This window comes from Motacilla alba, chromosome 2, assembly GCF_015832195.1.
Source record: "Motacilla alba alba isolate MOTALB_02 chromosome 2, Motacilla_alba_V1.0_pri, whole genome shotgun sequence".
NCBI classification, from domain to species: domain Eukaryota; kingdom Metazoa; phylum Chordata; class Aves; order Passeriformes; family Motacillidae; genus Motacilla; species Motacilla alba.
The window spans coordinates 133,693,934-133,712,826 of record NC_052017.1 but is presented as its reverse complement, the minus strand read 5'-3'; the positions used below and the strand labels follow the sequence as shown (position 1 = coordinate 133,712,826).

Sequence of the window (18,893 nt, the reverse complement as noted above, 5' to 3'; positions counted from 1 at the left end):
GTAGCTGACCAGTTAAAATAAATAAACAGTGTGTGTATAGCTACTTGTGATATTCCCATTCACATGCTGCCATTTTGACCTGGTAAAACATAGAAAATTGCACAATTGAGTGATGCAGCTAGTCATGTAATCTTGTACAAGAAAACTTCTGTATGTACCCACTCGAGAAATACAGGATTTAGCTTCAACACAAGTTCATAGTAAGAATGAACATCAATAAAACTCTAATGACTCTACAAGCTGGGCTGAAACTTCATATTAGCATAGTTGCTGCTAACCTAACTCATTTACAAGTTTTGTTTCATCCAGACAGTACATAAGACATAAATATGTTAAAAAGCACATACAGATCCCACTCATCCCTACCTCTACTAGAATTTTTAGAGAGGATTTCCTAAGTTTTTGGTAAATTATTTCTTCTCTTGCATATGTGGCCATAGCAAGAGAGAAAATATTCTGTGCAGAAAATATAACCAAGCATTTATTTTCAGACTACTTCCCTCATTTTTTAATGTCTTGATCTGCCTTGGGGAATACAGGACTGGAAATAAGCGGATGTTTTATGTAGAGGAAAATAAATTATTTTACTGTGCCTTGGCAGGCTGAGACATGCACTAAAAAGAGGAAAGTTGTTTTCTGTTTTTATACACATATGATTTTACTTGAGGAAATTGCCTGCTGAATCATGTTTCTAAGACTTAACTTATTCTGTGTTTGACCACTAGAGACTGAACTAAGATCACTGTTTCACAGTGATCGTGAGGAAATATGAGTCTCTGGAGTGTGAATGTCTGAGGGTTAGTCCTCTCACACTTTGGAGGGAAGTGATTAAACAGGTAGGAAGCCCAGTGAGAGGGGTTTATATTAGGACTGTTTTCTTCTGCAATGATTGTAAAACTGGCTGAGGGCAGAACTATTCCCCTCCTCCTTTCCCTCCCAGCCCCCAACGCCCTGCTCCCAGGGTTAGCATAAAACTGGGATTATGCATGTATCCCCATGTGTCAGTTTTCCTTGGACTGAAAGGACCTGCTTCTCTGTGTGAAGGACCATGTCTCACTCTGAACAAATGAGGCTGATCCAGTTCCTTTATAGCATTTCTGAATACTGAATTTGCTTTGTTGCTGTTGCCACTACAAAGCATCTCAGCCATAACTCATTTCCTTTCAAAACCTGCATAATGCTCAAGTGTAATGAATATATTACATAGGTATCTCCCTTCTCGTTTTTCTACTCTGCATTTATTTTTCCCCCTAAACTTTCTATGCTGGGCAGCATTTTACAATGCACCTGCTGTGAATGAATTAAAGAATAATTAATAGTTGCAGGTCTTTTACTGGAAGAGAATACTTATAATCAGAAAGAATGTTTAAGAATTTTAGAAATAGTCTGATTTACACAAAGGAGTTGTGTTTATTACTTCAGGTAATAAATATAACTTTCAATAAAAACTTACTTAGCCAATGTTTGGCAAAGTGAATTATTTTCTGAGAACAAATGCTCCCCTGTGATATTTGAAAAATATTGTGAAATTTTGTAAGCATCATGGCTTGCTTAAATTTTAACTTAAAATTGTTATTTAATATCCAGACTGTCATATTTTTAGAAGCAAAACAAGTATACTTTTCTGTAAAAAAATAATTTATTTTCTTAATGCAAAATTGCTTCTTTGATGATCTGCAAGCTTGATTGTGGATAAAAATGCCCTTGCTTGGGGAGCCAATTATAGGCAATTAAGGCCCAGTCTTGTCCATTATAATTTGCATATCTATAATCAATGTAACTGGGGTTGGTTGACAAACGAGGGACATGGCAAAATGCTCTGCGCAGAAACTCCGCAGAAGAAGATGACTTGGTAAACATTTTTAGAGATTTTCCTAGAACTGTTTATTTTAATACCGGATAACTTTCCCCATTGTTTAAGCTTGGGTTTCATTTCTGCAATATGTTTATACTGATAGTTCAAAACAAACAGTTCATCACATTTTCTTTCTTGCAGTAACTGACTGGCTCACGTGACACTCTTTGGTATTTAGTTGCAGTGTCTAAGTATTGCCAAAGAGGAGTTACATGAAATGTTATCATCATGTCTTGCTTAGGAAGTTGCTGTTGGCTTGCTGAACTTACAGTATTGATGGACTCAGCATACATTCAGGATAACTCTATGGATGAGTGCTCCATAAACGTTTCCTGACATCTAAATGGTAGTAATAATTGCTGTAACTGTAATGAGTGAGTTTTACATGATTCACTGCTTCTTTTCTTCTAGCTCATTATTTAAGCAGAATACTGTAATAGCTTAAAATATTGCTTAATGATACTATACTATTAGAAGCTAACACATACAAGTATTACAAGAAGGTAGATAAACAAACAAACAAAAAAAGCAGCTTCAACTCAATTCCTCTCCCTTCAAAGTGCCCTTGCTGTTATTTGCCAGCTACAACTGAGGAAGTATGAAATGATTGTCTTTATTCAGTCATTAAAGAAAGAAATTATGAGCAATTTTTCTGGGATATCTATAATAATTTGATAGTCTAAAGTTCATTCTTAGAATAAATATACTAAATTATTTTTGTGGTCTTTGTTGACTTCCTTATTTTTCAACAGTAACAACTCAAGAGCTCACCTAGGTTTTAAACAGGTAAAGGGTCTAGGTTTTGAGGGGGCCGGTCATTATGTACCAACAAATGGCTTCTGGAAAGACCAGTGTCTGTCACTGTGTGCCATGACTTCACTAAAAGTCTGTCCCTTTGTGCTGGCTTTATCATCCAGGCTTAACTACTGCTTTCTGCAATTAAATATAATATGTTTATATGTGAGGAGGGGCTGATTTTTGCCTTGGATTTTATATGGTTTGCTGAAGATGGGAAAATCCCTTACCTGTCACTCTTGCTGTGAAGCAGAGTGGAAATATGACACAGCAAGCTGAGTGAAAATGTGACAGAGCCTACCCTGAGCAGTGCAGATCTAAAGAGCTGTAATCATGGCCTATCAGACAAATTTACATTAATATAAAGATGGAGATGGTCACTGTGTGTGTGTGAAAATTTTTTCATATCAAGAAACAATTTTCATGAGTTGAACTATCACAAGAAATGTTAAAAGTTCTATTTTATTTATAATTACTTTTCATTGGGCATTTTGAAATGTAACATGTGACCTAAAAGTTCACATGATATTTGGATGTTAAATGCAACCAGAAGATGCATGATGAACTCCTGAAAACTCTCACAAATAAAAGGTGGTCAATGGATTTGGAATTTGCTATTCTGCATGTATGAGCATTACTAACAGAGCTGTGTAAAGAATGGCTTTCCACTAAATCTTTCCTTTTTCAAGGTAGACCAGAGCTAAAAGAAGACAGTGAGAAAGTTGTATCCAAAACTGGACACTATTTGGTGTCCTCTAACCTGTATTTATTTTTTAGACACAGAGGCTGCTTATTAATCTGAGTGCTCCCTTCTGCTTTGAAGTCAATGAATTCACATATCCAAAGGAGAGCCTCATAGTAGTGATATTTGAAGTGCAGTTCCCACAAATGTTGTGAAACAAAGGATGAAATACAAATTAGTGGGATTTCTCAGTGTACTACTCAATGAGCAAGTTATATGTATAAAATCCAAATGTAAGGAGTAGAAGTAATTTAATGGACGTAAACTTGCTCCAAGAAAATTAATGTGTGAGTGTAAATCCAAAATTGCTTATATTCCCCCAAAAATCTATTGGCCAAAAACATGCCTGCTTTTCAAAGCTTTATTAGTCAAATTGCTCAAGTCCTTGGAATATTCTGATGTACCCACAAGAAACAGGCAATACTTCAAATGTGGAAATGCCTGAAAGCTTTACATTATTGGACAGTAATTTATTTGGCAATTAAGTTTTTTTTTTTAGAAGCAGAAGAATCAGGGAATTAGACTGAAGGACAGTTTCACATGTTGCCACATTTGGTAGCAAATTACTTAAAAAATATTTCCCATGCTTGGAGGGAAGGCTTTATCATAATGTTCAGTAGGAACTGAATGTGTTTATTTACAGTGATGACAGCCATAATTAGGAAATTTCTGGTAACAATAAAATATTACATTTATTAGTCATCAGAATTGTCCAACCGAGATGCCTGGTGGGAGATCCCATTTGGAGCACTGAGAGCTTTTCTAAATGAAACTGATATACAGTAAATGGTATGTCATTTTCACAGTGCTAAGAACTCATTGTTCCCATTCAACCGAGCAACCTACTCCACAATGTTGTGTGTCCTGGGGAGAAAAAAACATCACTGGGGGAAAAGTAATGAGGTTGAGTACGTCAGGCCTGCATATTCCCATCCAAACTTAGAATTATAGAATCATAGGATCATTACAGTTGAAAAAGACTTCCAAGATCAAGTTCAACCTTTGAACCAAACATCACCACGTCAACTAAATCATTGAACTAAGTGCTACATCCAGTCATTTCTGGAGCACCTTCCTGGATAGTGACTCCACCAACCTCCTGGACAGCCTGTTCCCATGCTAAACCACGCTTTCAATGAAGAATTTTTTTCCTGACATCCAACTTGAACCTTCCCTGGCACAACTTGAAGCCATTTTCTTTTGTCCTGTCACTTGCTGCTCAGGAGAAGAGGTCAATCCCCACCTCACTACAACCTCCTTTCACTTCGTTGTAGAGAATGATAAGGACCCCTTTAGCCTCCTTTTCTCTAGGCTAAAAAACCTCAGCTCCTTCAGCTGCTCCTCATACAACTTACCTTTAAATTCTTTTTTAAACTTATCTTTAAACCAGCTTTGTTGCACTTCTCTGGACCTGCTCCAGCCACTCACTGTCCTTCTTGAATTAAGTGGCCTGAAACTGGACGCAGCACTTGAGGTGTGGCTTCATTAGTGCCCAGTACAGTACAATCACTTTCCTAATTCTGCTTGCCACACTATTTCTGATCCAGGCCAGGATGCCATTGGCCTTCTTGGCCACCTGGGCATGCACTGGCTCACGCTCAGCAGCTGTCAACCAGCACCCCCCAGGTCCTTTGCCACTGGGCAGCTTTCCAGCCCCTGTTTCCACTGCAGGGGGTTGTTGTGACCCAAGGGCAGGACCCAGCACTTGGCCTTGTTTAACCTCATACAGTTGGCCTTGGTCCATAGATCTGGCCTGTCCAGATCCCTCTGCAGAAACTTCCTACCCTCCAGGAGATCAACACTCCCACTCAACTTAGTGCAGTCTGTGAAGTTACTGAGGATACACTCGATCCCCTCATCCAGTTCATTTAAAAAGTCATTTAATAGGGCTGGCCCCAATACTGAACCTTGGGGACTGCATGAGTGACTGGCCACCAGCTGGAAGTAGTACCATTCACTGTCACACTCTGGGCCCAGTCTTAGAGCCAGTTTTTAACCCAGCAGAGAGTGCACCTGTCCAACTCTCTGGCTGCCAGCTTCTCCAGGAGAATGCCAGTTACCTAAATAGTTTTTTCTTTGCTGTGGGGCATCTCTTAGTGCTGTCAGTAGCAAGCCCAGAGGAAGACTCAGCTGTCTGAACTGTTCTGTGGAAGTCCCTGTTTCTCTTCACTGACCCAAGGACAATCCTGAGCAGCTTGCTTCCTGATTTAAATTACTCCGTTAAGTGTGATGGATTTAAGCTTTACTTCTGTCCATGCTTGTAGTATGGACTTCACTTGTGACTGCTAGGAAATTATAAACTTTAAATATTCCAATTTCCCTTTTCTAATACAGCACTACTACTCAATTTCACAAGGCTGTTGGGAGGCTTGATATGTTATTTTTTGTGTTGCTTTTGGAGTCTTTCTTGTGGAAAGTATTTTGTGCTCTTAGCAGTGTATGTATTGTAATAATGTTTCCAATATTTACAGAAAATTGTGAGATTAAAAACCTTTTGGAAGGAAAGTAACTGTAAAGTAACTATAAGGAAAGTAACTATAAGTATTTAAAGCAGTTCATAAAAATAATCAGACAACTACAATGACTATACATCTATAAAGCCAAGAATATCACAGGTTGCAGTTGGCTAAACGGGTTATTTGTGTCCTGCTCACAGTCAGAATAGTCCTCATTCTTGCAGGGTTTTTAAAACCCATCACGCATCTGCTGCGCCAAGCTGTATCCATCTGCAAGGGACTGGGTCTTGTACAGATCCTCATGACCAGTGAGGAATACCTTGTTATTCAGTGACAATGTTTACTTTTGTTAATTAACAAAATTAAATGTTAATTAATAAACAATTAATTTTGTTAATTTGCCAAAATTAACAAAAATTTTGGATAAACTTGTTATCAAAACTGGGGTCATTTGTATGACCTATTGCAAGCAAAATCTGAAAGGTGAAGATACTTAACCGTCTACTTGTATACATCTCAATTTACAGTTTAGCTTAGTTCAGTCCTATTGTCTGCATTTACGACAATTGCAGACAAGGAAAAGCTAGTAAATGAGGACCTTCTAGAACCAGTATCATGGTTTAATTTTGCTGTGAATTCATCTTTAACACCAGCAGCTCAAGTGTCTTAAATAAATAGCCCTGGTGTAAAAGTCTTCCCAGTAGCATAAGAATTTCCTCTCTTGTTAAGGGGTTGAAGTTTGATCAGGAAAAGGAAATTGAAATAGTTTCATATTTCATTGAAAAAACTTTTTCTTATGAAACAAGCTGTACTTAACACAAGGTTATTTTTCTGCAACCACATGTGCATATTTTAGACAGTGTTATGAAACACCAGGGTAGTGAATATTCACTTGGAAGGGTGACTTTGAAATGCCATAAATTGTTGCACATTTGCACTGCATACTCATTAATATTTCTGGACAAAGATCAAGATTCACTTTTCCTTGCCTTAATTAGGAAACAGGTTAATCTAAGGCAGTATAAGTCACTACTCAGCTGGGGTAAGAATTCTAATCAGAGATTTGCACTAGTTTAATTATCCCAGTTTAAAACTGATGCAAATCAAAGTAGTATAACTTTCATGTGCAAACAAAACCTAACAGTGTGTTACACTCAGCATTGAACATGTATATGATGCAGATGGTCAAAACAAGACAGGTACAGGGTCAGCTAGAAAGATGCTCAAGTTACACTACATAAATGATTTGCTTTCAGATTTAAATGGAACAAACCCACCAAAATTGTTTAAGATAATGCTGTAATTACTCAGAGGAAGTAATATAAAAATCTGTATTCAAGGCCATGGAGCTACCTTGAAGGAAATTTCTTATGCTTCCTTGACTATCTTCTGGGAGGAGAAATGAAAAAAGAAAAGGAAACAATAAGAAAAGGATAAGAGTAAGAGAACTATGCTAGTTTCATGGTGGAATAGGTGTGTCTTAAGGAGAGGTACTTTAAAGGTCTGTTATATGACAGTACATGACTAATCAAATGATCTGTGTTACTAATCCTTTCTTAAAGGAGCGAGAAAGAGGCTGAAAGTCCATGTAAAATGTTGCAGTTGGAAAATCTGTGCAGAAGATCTATGAGTAAAAAGTGCACGATGAAAAACTCTCTAAGAAGTCTGTAGAATTTCTTTCCCTTCAACAACTCAGTCTGGCGCATGAGTGTCTGCACACATATATGCATTTTGGTCTTTGGAGTGTTTGGTTTTAAGATACTTGGAAATCTGTTTTTAAGTGTTGTGTCCTAAATCATTTCTCATGTTTTATACTAGTGTACCTGCTGTCAATCGGGTGTCCTCTTCAAACTGACCTGTTGGCTTATAAAAATAAATGGGTAGCAAGATGAAATCTTGTTTATTATACATGCATCAATTCTGTGTGAACGGTTCCCCAGCTGTATTGCTAAAAAAAACATTTTATAAAAGCACATTTGCTTTTGTCCCTACCAGAATGTATATGAAGCAGGAATTTTCATATATTCTGGAAAAAGTATTGGACTTTTGTTCTCCTCATCCCAGGCATGTTCTGTCCTTACATGTGCCTATGTTGCAAGACAAACCTGATTGTGCTCCATGCATGCACAACATCTGCTTCTTTACTAGAAAATCATGGAAGTTTATAGCTATAATTTTTCATCACTTGGTATGGGGATTTTTATTTTTAAATTCTTGCCATTTGTCTGTCATGTTGTCTCTAGTTGTCTTGTGGCAAATAGAAGTACCAGGCATTCCTTTTGACATAAGAATGTATGGAAACAACAAAAATTAACTTGATCCAGTTAGCCGAATTTTCTTCTGATTCTGTTCTGCCTGAGAATTTGGGTACTGGTATTCTTTATCCTCATCTTTTACCAAGGAGGCTTGAGAGATCACAGTAGAGATAGGATAAACTCTGGGCATTCCTCCCAGGATGAAATTAAGGCAAGACTAGAGAACTATGGGAGAAAATCTGGAGTATGAGCAGACAACCTTAGAAGGTAATTTGTCTGGTTTTGACAGCATGGCTTCTTTCACATTAGAACACAGATTATCAGATTGGTGCTAATCAGTTTTAAACTTAAAAATTATTTCTGCTTGAGGCTGATGGGCCGTTTATAGACTGATCCTTCCTTCTTTCACATCTGAACTCCCCTTAAAGGCTTTTTATATGCAAGACATTTTTCTTAAAAGATCCTATTTAAGTTACAAAATTTATGTCTTAGAGCTAACACTGTTAGCAGGTCAGTCTTTTAGTTTCCCGATCTCTGATCCACCAACCTAAAACTGCAGATGTAACTTGCAAGGTTTCAAAGAGAAAAGCACTGAGTTTGAGGCAGGTGAGTGGTCCTGCCCACTATTTTAAATGTTGCAGCAAACTTTGAGTCATTACCAAAGGCCATTAATGCTTTAAAGTGGGATTCATATGTCCTGATTGTAGGTGAAAAAAATGTGATTCTTGATATGTAAATTTAATATTTTGACATGTATTTTATTTTTTCACCTTTAATACGCTCCAAATCCACAGAACCTATTTTAAATACCTGCAAAAATCAAAGGAGAAGTCCTAGTACAATCCCTAGAAAAGCATTTACATTTATCTTCAGGATTGTTGTGGACTTGCCTGCCCTCTGGATCATATTATTTATGAATGTTTTAAAGTTGTCAGCCTATGTTTATAAAAGTTTATTTTTCTTTTGGAATCTCTTGCTTGCAAGTATGGTCTTGTGCAGTGCAGATTTAGGAAAAATAAGTTGTTGTTAATGATAATTTTTTTTGTTTTCTTTTTTTAGACAATATATTGAATGAATGTTTGAATTTGTATTAAAACACCCATGGTTCTATTTAACGTGGTGCTGATTTTCAGTTTCATAAATTCAGCTTTGAGTAGCTTTAGTAATATTTATTTTCTGGGAATTTTTGTTCTTATGCAGAAGTATTTTGAAGGGAAGAAAACTGTATTAAATAAAACTTTTCTTTAAAACTCTGCCATCAGTTCAGTGTGTGGGTAACAGTGAGGGTGAATCATAGGGTCAGTTACATGTCTTTCTCTTCTCACTTATGAGTCATGGGTTTGTGTCTCAAAAAGGAAGGATCTTCAAATAATTATATCTCTACCACTATCAGAGTACTACTCCTAAAAAATGTTGGTTTTCTTTTTAACTTGAAAGTTCTGTGTAGAAATTACTTGATATTTCTGAAATCTCTGAGAAATGCTTCATATAAAACCTGTTTTCTTGAAATCTCCTGCAACACCAAAGAACTCAAAGAAGACTGCTGTAGCCTTTCAAAAACTGGGCATTCATATGCCAATAAAAGTAACACAAATGAGGACTTAGGATTACTGCCTTTAACATTTAAGTATTAATTATATTTATTTGTGTCATAGTTAAATATTTAAGACCATTCCCAGTCTTAATTAATTAAGGCTTAATTAAGGCTCCAGGAAATTCCAGGAGCCTTCTAGGCCACATCAGCAAATCAACACAGTAATGGGAAGCCCCCAAACCATGATGCCTTTGGTGCTGTGCCTGGAATTTTGAGGATCTGCTTAGAAGGAAAATTGCTCAAAGAGATGATCTAATCTCTTCCTGAATGAACTATTCCCCTTTGTTCCTTGGCAAAAACTTCGTACTTCACTCTCTGTGTGACTTACCACAGTAGAGATAAATGGTCAAGAGCCACCTATCTTTCCTGCGTCACTTCTCTCAATGGGAAAGGCCATCAATGCTCTGCTAGAAGGTTTTTCTGTGTTGCTATTTTTGTGTGGAGGAGATACGGACTGCAAAATTCTTTATCACTTTAGCCTGTGAAATACAGAGGCGATGATTAAGGTTGTTTCTCTTCACATTTTTCTTGAATGATCCAGTTGGATCTCTCAGCTTTTCTAAGAATTCTGGCTGATGCAATAAATATTCTTTTGTATATTCTCCTGACATCGTTGACCTCTATGACATCCCACAGCTCAGCCATTAGAGCCTCTGCCTTCATGTCAGTTGTTAAAAGAACTGTTTTTACCTGTTACAATACCAAAGTTTTATGCAGGGAAGCATAAGCAAGACAACTGTATTTGCAGAGACACACAAGGGAAGAGGTTTTTTGCCATGTACCACAATGTTATTGTTAAAGGTAAAGGATGATTACAGCAGAATAAATTCAATAATAATTGGAAAAAAAACTGTCTTGGTCTTCTTGATGGCTCAGTTTCTAACTGTGGACCATGAGTCTAGGGAGGGTCAGCTCAGCAAAAGTGTGAAGGACCCAGAGAGATATAGAAAAGGCTAAATATAATGTGGGAGATGAGACTGGTGCTTCAGAGCAAGAAGTCTCTGCATTTGAGGTTGATAGAAGATTTGATTAAAAATTCCTAGAAAGGGTAAATGATACAATCCACAAGTTTGTGACTGCCAAGGTACCAACCTATCACTGAAGTACTCACAACCAGGTACCTTGTCTTGATGTGACAGAAAAGACTGAGGAATTATTTTGGTATTCAGTACTGCGTTCAGTAAAATGTTCTGAAACAGTGCAGATGTAAAGTGTTTACAAGTGTGTGGCCCTACAAATGTCATAATACTGTGTATTTCAGCAGTAGTACAGCCTGCTGAATAAAAACTGATCATATCATAGTCAAAATAAGATCTTCCTTTTTTTAAAAGAATGAGAAAATTATTTTTCCAAACTTAAGAGTATAGGAGTGAGTAAGAGAAGATGCTCAGCAGCATGTTTTAATGAGGAAACCAGAAAATCTCCACATTTTGCTGGTTATCAAGTTATGTCTAAAATGCATCCTAGGCCAAAATGCTGAATAGAACTCAAATGCCATGTGGGGTATTACAGGTTGTAACTAATGTGTCACTCTGTCACCAGGAATACCCTTGCAGCTGTCAATGATAACCTCATAAATAGTGTTTGTGTTTGCTGCTTATACCATTAAGTGAATAAACAATTTACTAGCATCAAGCAAGCACCTTGGACAGTTTATGATGATGAGCTAGAGGTCAGGAATACTGGAAAGGCATTTGCCCAAATTTGCCAGCTTTAAATTTTCAAGATCTAAGAATTTGACTTCAAATGCGCCAAGGGTCCTCAAATGTGGAATATGAATGAAGCATATGAATATATGCCTCAAATATTCATGAGGCAAGCTTTAACCCAGTAAAATAAATTGTTTTAATTTCATAATTGGAGTGTTAGCACAAGGACATAGCTACTTTTCACAACAGGAGGTAGAACTGAGTTGGAATTCCTCTGTTACACTGAACAAGCACATGTGTATTTTATTTTTTTGGATAAGTGGGTGAGAATGAGAAGTCCAGAGTCTTTTTATAGAGAATATTGACACAAAGTTCAAAAAAGGAGAATTATAATTCCTTACACAGCTTACCTAAAGAAACATTTATCATTAAATATTTTTTTGCCAGTGCATGATAACAATTATGGCACATCCTGTACAAGCCACTGTACAGAACAGAAATAAATTTAGTATGTAATTGTTTAGTCAACATATTTATATATTAACTTTTAAAGTTAAATGGATGTACCAACAGTAAAAATAGTTTTAAAATTAAATACAGACTGAAATAAAAGAACTTGTTAAGAATTCAGTTTTTAAATCTAGGATTAGTGATTGTATTTCTTTAGTGCTAAACCAGTAAGAGCATTTGTTATGTTCTACCTTAATAGCTCCCACAAAAAAAAAAAAACAAAAAAAACCTGCCTTACAAACCCTAGAAATAGGAGGGAAAAAACGAAAAAGAAAAAAAGTTTCCTTGACCCAGGGTTTAGTGCTCCGACGCATCTTGGAAACATCTAGTAATTTGGCCACTCACCCCCTGGGGTATTTCCTGGAAGCAGAATTGAGCAAGACTGAAAATGTTTTTGTTGCACTGTTATGGGCATGAAGTTAAGACATGAATTCTTGATCCATAAAATATGTACCAAGTGTGACATCTTTTTTCACGTGAATTTTTAAAGACTATTTCAACATTTTTATTCATTATTTTCTTACCAAAATCATACAAAGCTCCTGAAATCATGATCAAGACTCTGGTTGTTCATCACTAGAATTAGTCCTGTTTGGTTTTATGTTTGTTTTTATTTCTTCTCTGGGCTATGACTCACCATTATGGGACACTTACAATGTGTTTTAGGGTACATTTCCCATTTTCATTATTCTTCAGTTTCAAGGTGACAGCTGAGTGTTAGTTCTATCAGTATGGTTTTGAATGCTGTCATGTTTTTACTTCCATAGTAAAATCATTCAGAAAAACTATAAGAAAGCTGAAGCAAGACTATTTTTAGAATACTATTCATAATGCAATACAAACTTTGTATTTTGAGACAACCTGTCAGACTTGCTCAGTGCTTTTTCTATCATAATGGATATCAATTTTGGTTTTGCTTCTCTCAGGCTTAGCCTAGCATTGCTATTATATTTTCCAGGTGTTGTTATCATGAGATCTTACCAAAAAAAGTCAATTAGAAAAACTAGTAATTTTCTATGGGAATATAAACTCAAAGGAGGTTTTCAACACAGTCCACAAACCCAAACTACTATCATTAAAGAGTCTCAAGAGGATTAGAAACTGACAAAAAGTTCTTGACTCTCACTTGGAACGTGATGTTAATGTATTCGTATGGAGTTTGGCATGATGCTGCTCACAGTGAATCAGCAGGAAAAACTAATTTCTTTTCTGAAAACTCAATTTCTCTTCTGAAAAGGGGTTTTCCCAACCTCAGGCCACCCATCTTATGCTGACTCTTTCCTTTCTCCTTCTCCTGTCACTTTCAGAAGTGGCAGAAGTTCCAGGTCTACCTTTTGGTACCAGCTGTCTGGGTTCACATCAAAAGGTTTCTGCCCTAACATAAGGGGATTTCGCTCTAGTAAGAGACAGACAAACCGCAGCACTGTCCAGGCAAATCTATTTGGCAGAACAGGAAGTTCCCAGATGGTCAGGAGGAATTTTAAAGGGTTGGAGTGGTATGTTGCAAATCACTAGCCTGGCACCCATGGAGACTGAAGTCTGTTATTTATAGAAAATCAGAGGCAAAAAAAATGGATGACGTGCTTCCTCACTATATGCTCTACAATCATTGCATTGTGTCAACATGAATTTGTGGGGTACCACATCAAGATATGAAATGATTGCACGGTCTCTATCCCCAGCCAGTTCTTTCCTCCACACGCCGAGAAAGATACCAAGTAAATTTGTGAGCAGTAGCAGTTTTATAATAGTGAAACAAACAAGCAAACAAACAAACAAACAAACAAAAACCTTTAGAAAGCCATGGAACAACAACATAAGTCAGAAATAACGTAATCACTGGCATCAGTGGAACAATCCAATCTCAATCTGCTGTAGCTTAAAGAAGAGGACTCAAATCCAGCCTATGAGAAGCAGACAAGCTCAGATATTTTTGTTCATTTGATGATAGGATTCAGTGTACAGCTTTTAGTATGCATCCAGCCTACTCCAAGCACCCTCCAGGCCTGAAAGGGGGACCATGAGGTACATCTCATAAGAATAATTTTATAGAGATATTTTCAGTATTTCCTTTTTGTTTCATGTCAAAAAGAACATAAAAGCAACTTTGCATACCTTTTTTCACTATTCTTCTTTTCAGTCCTTTAAAACACCAAAGAGGAACTTAGATTCTTGTTGAAACAGAAGCACTCAAGCAGGCAGATTATCTTAATTTCAACCTAGTCGTGGATTCTATCTGGCATCTAGTGGACATTTGAATCATTTTTTGTGTTTCTTTTGCTGAAGCCAATCAGGAAATGGTTTAGGGTGGGGTTTTTTGATTTTTTGGGGGTTTTTTGTTTGTTTGTTTGTTTTTGTTTGTTTGTTTTTTAATACCTTAAAATAGAAAACTCTCCAAACTCCTAAAATAGAGACTCTCCAATCTGAGGTCTCAAGACCTCAGGTAACAACAGCCTCATGGCACAGAGCAACTGTAAACCAAAATGCTGTGGTTTCCAGCCAAGAGGCTGGAATTCTTAGTTAAATAATGTAATCCCTTTCTTTTTTTATCTATTTGTTTATAAACTAATCTTAATTTTCTTTTAAAAATTTGAATTGTTTCAAGAACTGAAAGAAGTGTCACTGGAAAACATTTTCCTGCTGATTTTATCAGCAGATTGATTTTTTTTTTCCTTCCACATGAGCTAAATTAGCCAGCTAAAAGTTATTTTTCTTAATTAAACCAAAACCCAGGGCATTGGAAGAAAAGTTACAAATAGTTCTCTTTGAACTCAGATGCCTCTAGTTCAGTGGGGACAGTTTGCATGATCCTTTCTACATCAACAACATTCCACATGCATATTCTTTCTATCTTCAAGAAAAAAAAGGAACAGCAGAAGCAATCATTTCCCGATAAACAGGAGGACACTAAAACAGTGCATCCCTTTTCTTGCTAGAAAATACATCCATGTATTGTGGCTGTACACAAATATTACATTTGGCTTTTCCTTCATACACCAAGATAATACCAGAACCTGATTCTACTCTCACCCAAATTATCCCAAAGGCAATCATTTTGTAGAAGTCTGCTGATTTTATCAATTGAACACATGGTAACACTCCAGTGTTTTGTTTAGTGATATACTAGAAATGCATATCTGGATATTAGAATCATATTAGAATCATAGAATTGCTAATGTTGGAAAGGACCTTAAAGACCATCTATTTCCAGCCCCAACAATCAAAATCAGGTACATCTTCCACTAGACCAGTTTGCACAAAGCCCCACCCAACCTGGCCTTTAACACTTTTAGGGATAGGGCAGCCACAATTTTTCTGGGCAGAGAAAATTAAGCTGGTCAGACCTCCTGCGCACACCCATGCCATTTCGTTTTCTCTCTCGATTTCTAAAATGGCAGGTTTTTGTATTTCTGAAGAGACCAGGCCTGATGTGCAAAGGAGCAGTGCTGTGGTGCAGCAACGAATCCTCAGCAACACCCACGCATGGAAACACCAAACCATTTCACATCTATTTCTGTTTGTCAAGTGACACATGAAGAAAGATGAGGCAGTGGGTAAGGCAGGCGTGGCTGAACAGAGAGGTTTGGCTGGAACTAAGGAAGGAGAGATTCTGACCTATGGAAGAAGGGCCAGGCCACTCAGGAATGCTACAATCATGCCATGAGATTCTGTATGGAGAAAATTAGAAGGGCCAAAGCACAACTAGAACTTAATCTGGCTACTGCTGTAAAAGACAATAAAAATACTACTATAATGCTACTTTAGTAGTTAGAACAGTTGGTTTTGGGAAGTGGTTGAGTCACCATCCCTGAAGGTCTTTAAAACTTTAGATGTGGTGCTTAGGGACATGGTTTATTGCTGGACTTGGCAGTGCTGGGTTAATCATTGGACTTGATGATCTTAAAGTTTTTTTCCAGCCTAAATGATTGTATGGTTCCGGTATTCTGAATAAGAGAGATGAGTTTGTTGCAAAATGTTTACACAGTATGAACATGTTTAAAGGGGTTAGTCTCTCTACATGAAGTTGTGGATCAAATTTTTCAACACTCTTCTACTGTTTTATGATGCGTATTTTTTATCACAGGCGAAGTGTCGTTCATTGCAGAACAAATAACTATGGAAATATGGATGTTTAATAGATTTCTTAAATGGGTGACTCCATGTTGCCACTTATTTGCACAAGCCCACACGGTGTAAATTTTCAGACATGCCAAGCAAAGCAGTGTGCTTTTATAGGTTGCTGTTATGTGCATATTTCCAAATTTTCTGTTATTGTACTATTTTACCTGGTTCTTCATATATGTTCACATGTCTTCTACTGAAGGTCTTAGAAAAGCTGTGTTCATATAAATATTTAGGATAGCATACTTTGGTTTGATTTACAGTTTTCCAAATGTCTTCTAGATTAGAAGTTTTAGCTTGTTAGGTAAAGCCACTGTCATCTCTCTTGCATAGCATATAAGGCAACAATTTATTAAAATACATAAAATTGCAGAAGAGCAATCAGGTTTGATAAAAATGTAAGGAATGACAGCAGTGGAGACATTACTAAACTGTTGAGTAGAAAACATATCAAATTTTTGGTAGGAAGAAGGAATGATAAGAAAATTTCAAGGAACAATGTCTGAAAAATTGTAGACTATGTTTCAACTAAAAAAATTAACAGGTCCACTACCAATACCTCAAATATTTCTTGCAACAGAAAAAGCAGCTTTTATGTGGACTTGAGGGATTATCTATATTTTTATAGCCTTCTTTATGTTATCAGGGCTATGGAATATTAATATTAGTTTGATTTTTATTAATTTCAGTCTTTCTAGTTCTGCTTATTGGAATATGCACTGCTCCTGTTCTGTTTCTGTTTATTGTAGATTTGTACAGCATTGCTGAGTTCAACAAAATGTAACTAGAAGCAGAACAGGCATTGTTTTCTTTTACATATGTACACATAATTTTGAACATATGGTTCCAAGCATATTTTCAAATTAAATTGTCACTAACTTCAATGAATGCTTTTTAATTTTTTTTTCTACTTTTATGTTTTGCATTTGTTGCCCAAGAGATTCATAGCCAGCTGCAAGATCCCTTCTTTGGGCAACACCCTAAAGAATGTAAAAAATGGCAGCTAGAAATGGGGGCTTCCAAAGATAATTAGGTTCCTTGGTACAAAGAGCTGTGCTGAGAAGTGAACCTGGGAGATGTAAATACACTTCGAATTAGTGATTGCTACTAGCAAAGGAGATTTTGAGAGCTACTAAAGATCAGCTTTCATCTGGAGGTAGTCTAACTTCTGGTGATGTCACTTTTTCTTTCAGATACCATACTTGGGAGAGACTGAATAATTTACATTTACTCTTATTTCAACACATGATCCAAAGAAAGTTTGGCATCATTAACTAATTAACATTACTTGAGCACATTGTCTTGAGGACTATGATGCAAAAAGGATTATGTCCCATCTAGGAATTCACATATTTTGTAAATGAAGAATATTGAATAAAACTGAAAACATCTGCAATTTTGACAGACTTAAAATATATTTTGGAAGAATACTTTTTCCACATTTTGTTTATTATTTATTGTCACAGAATCTCCTTATAGTGACTTCAGAAAGAATGTCAGCTAACTGCATTACAAATGTGAAAAGCAATCTGTCTTCAACAAGGCTGGCTTGGTTGAAAGTGGGTATGATGTTAAAGTTGCTACAAATAATATGTCAGAGTGTACTGTTCAACTATTCTGTTAGAAATTATAAATCTTTATTTTTTACCTAGTGATAGAGAAAATTGAGATATAACAATAACTCGGATGAAAGCAGTGACAATTTACATTAATTCATCTTACTAATACTAACCTCTTTTGCTTTGAGGGCAAAGTATAGTTTTTAGTAAAAAACTTTAACAGGATTTTCTTTTGTTGTTAAATACTATTCTCAATCTATCCGATTTGGGGGAATTAATAGAATGATTTAAATCTTGAATTTCCTAATTTACATATCAAAAGGTAATATAGCAGTAAGAAATGAACTCACACTGACCCTAAACACCTCTGGTTACTATCCTAAAACTTGGTAGATGAAGAGGAAACTAGATTTTAAAGATAGGAAGGGAAGTAATTTAATATTGTAAAATCTTGTACAGATTTTTTTTTTTTGCCTATTTCTATTTTCAAGGTTAAATAAGCTGGTCACTTTTAGTTTGTTGTCAGTTTAGGAGTCTGTTCTTTCAATCATCAGAGTATCACTTTCTGCACTTGTTCATATAGAATGACAGAAGAATTGTACAGAGTTCTCTAATTTTTAATTTTTTTTCAACCTCAATTAATAAATATGGTGTTTTATGACAGGAACTTCCATTTCTAGATGCTAAGTAGCCATCTGCCTCCACAATCTTCATACAAAATATTTATGAAAAACTGCAAAAAATTCATTCATTTTTTGGGCCATACATGTATTACCTTTGATTTTCAGCCTTTAAATCACCACCTAATTGTCTTGTTTCTTTCTTGTACTCTTTTTATTTATTATAAATTTATATTCTATGATCTCTCTATTTAGGTGTCTCAGTTATGGCATAATTTTATTTCCTCATTAATATGTATTTCCTTTTGTCATTGATTGTAGGTAATATTCCAGTTATTGCTGAATTATTCCGGTAATTTTAGGAATGTTCCTAGATTTTAAAATCATGTTGCATTTTTATCAGGATCTATTATTCATAGTTTATTCATACTCTGTTATTCACTGTGAAAGGAAATGCAATCCTGGCTCAGAAACAGCCAGTCTGATGAGCTGGCTTTGTGCTGCGGGTCTTGGATTCCCTGAGACCCCAGGGTGTGGAGGAACTGGAGTGCCTAGGAATCAAAGCTGACCCAGAAACCTTGGCATCTGGATGTTATGGCTCCCACGAGCTTTGAAACTCCTGGCTTTATGGCTGTCCAGGATGAAATTCAGCCAAGAGCTTTCTAACCTTGGAGGACCTTAGAGTCTGGGCCTTTGCATCTGGAATTCCCAGAACTTTCTGTGTCACAGGTCCTTG

The 18,893-nt window shown here is 36.4% G+C and overlaps 1 protein-coding gene across 1 annotated transcript in view; it reads left to right on the top strand.

The window, feature by feature from the left end:
- The window catches only part of ANGPT1 (angiopoietin 1), a 149,956-nt gene that overhangs the window by 1,494 nt on the left and 129,569 nt on the right, over positions 1–18,893 (top strand). The gene's annotated exons all lie outside the window — the stretch shown is intronic.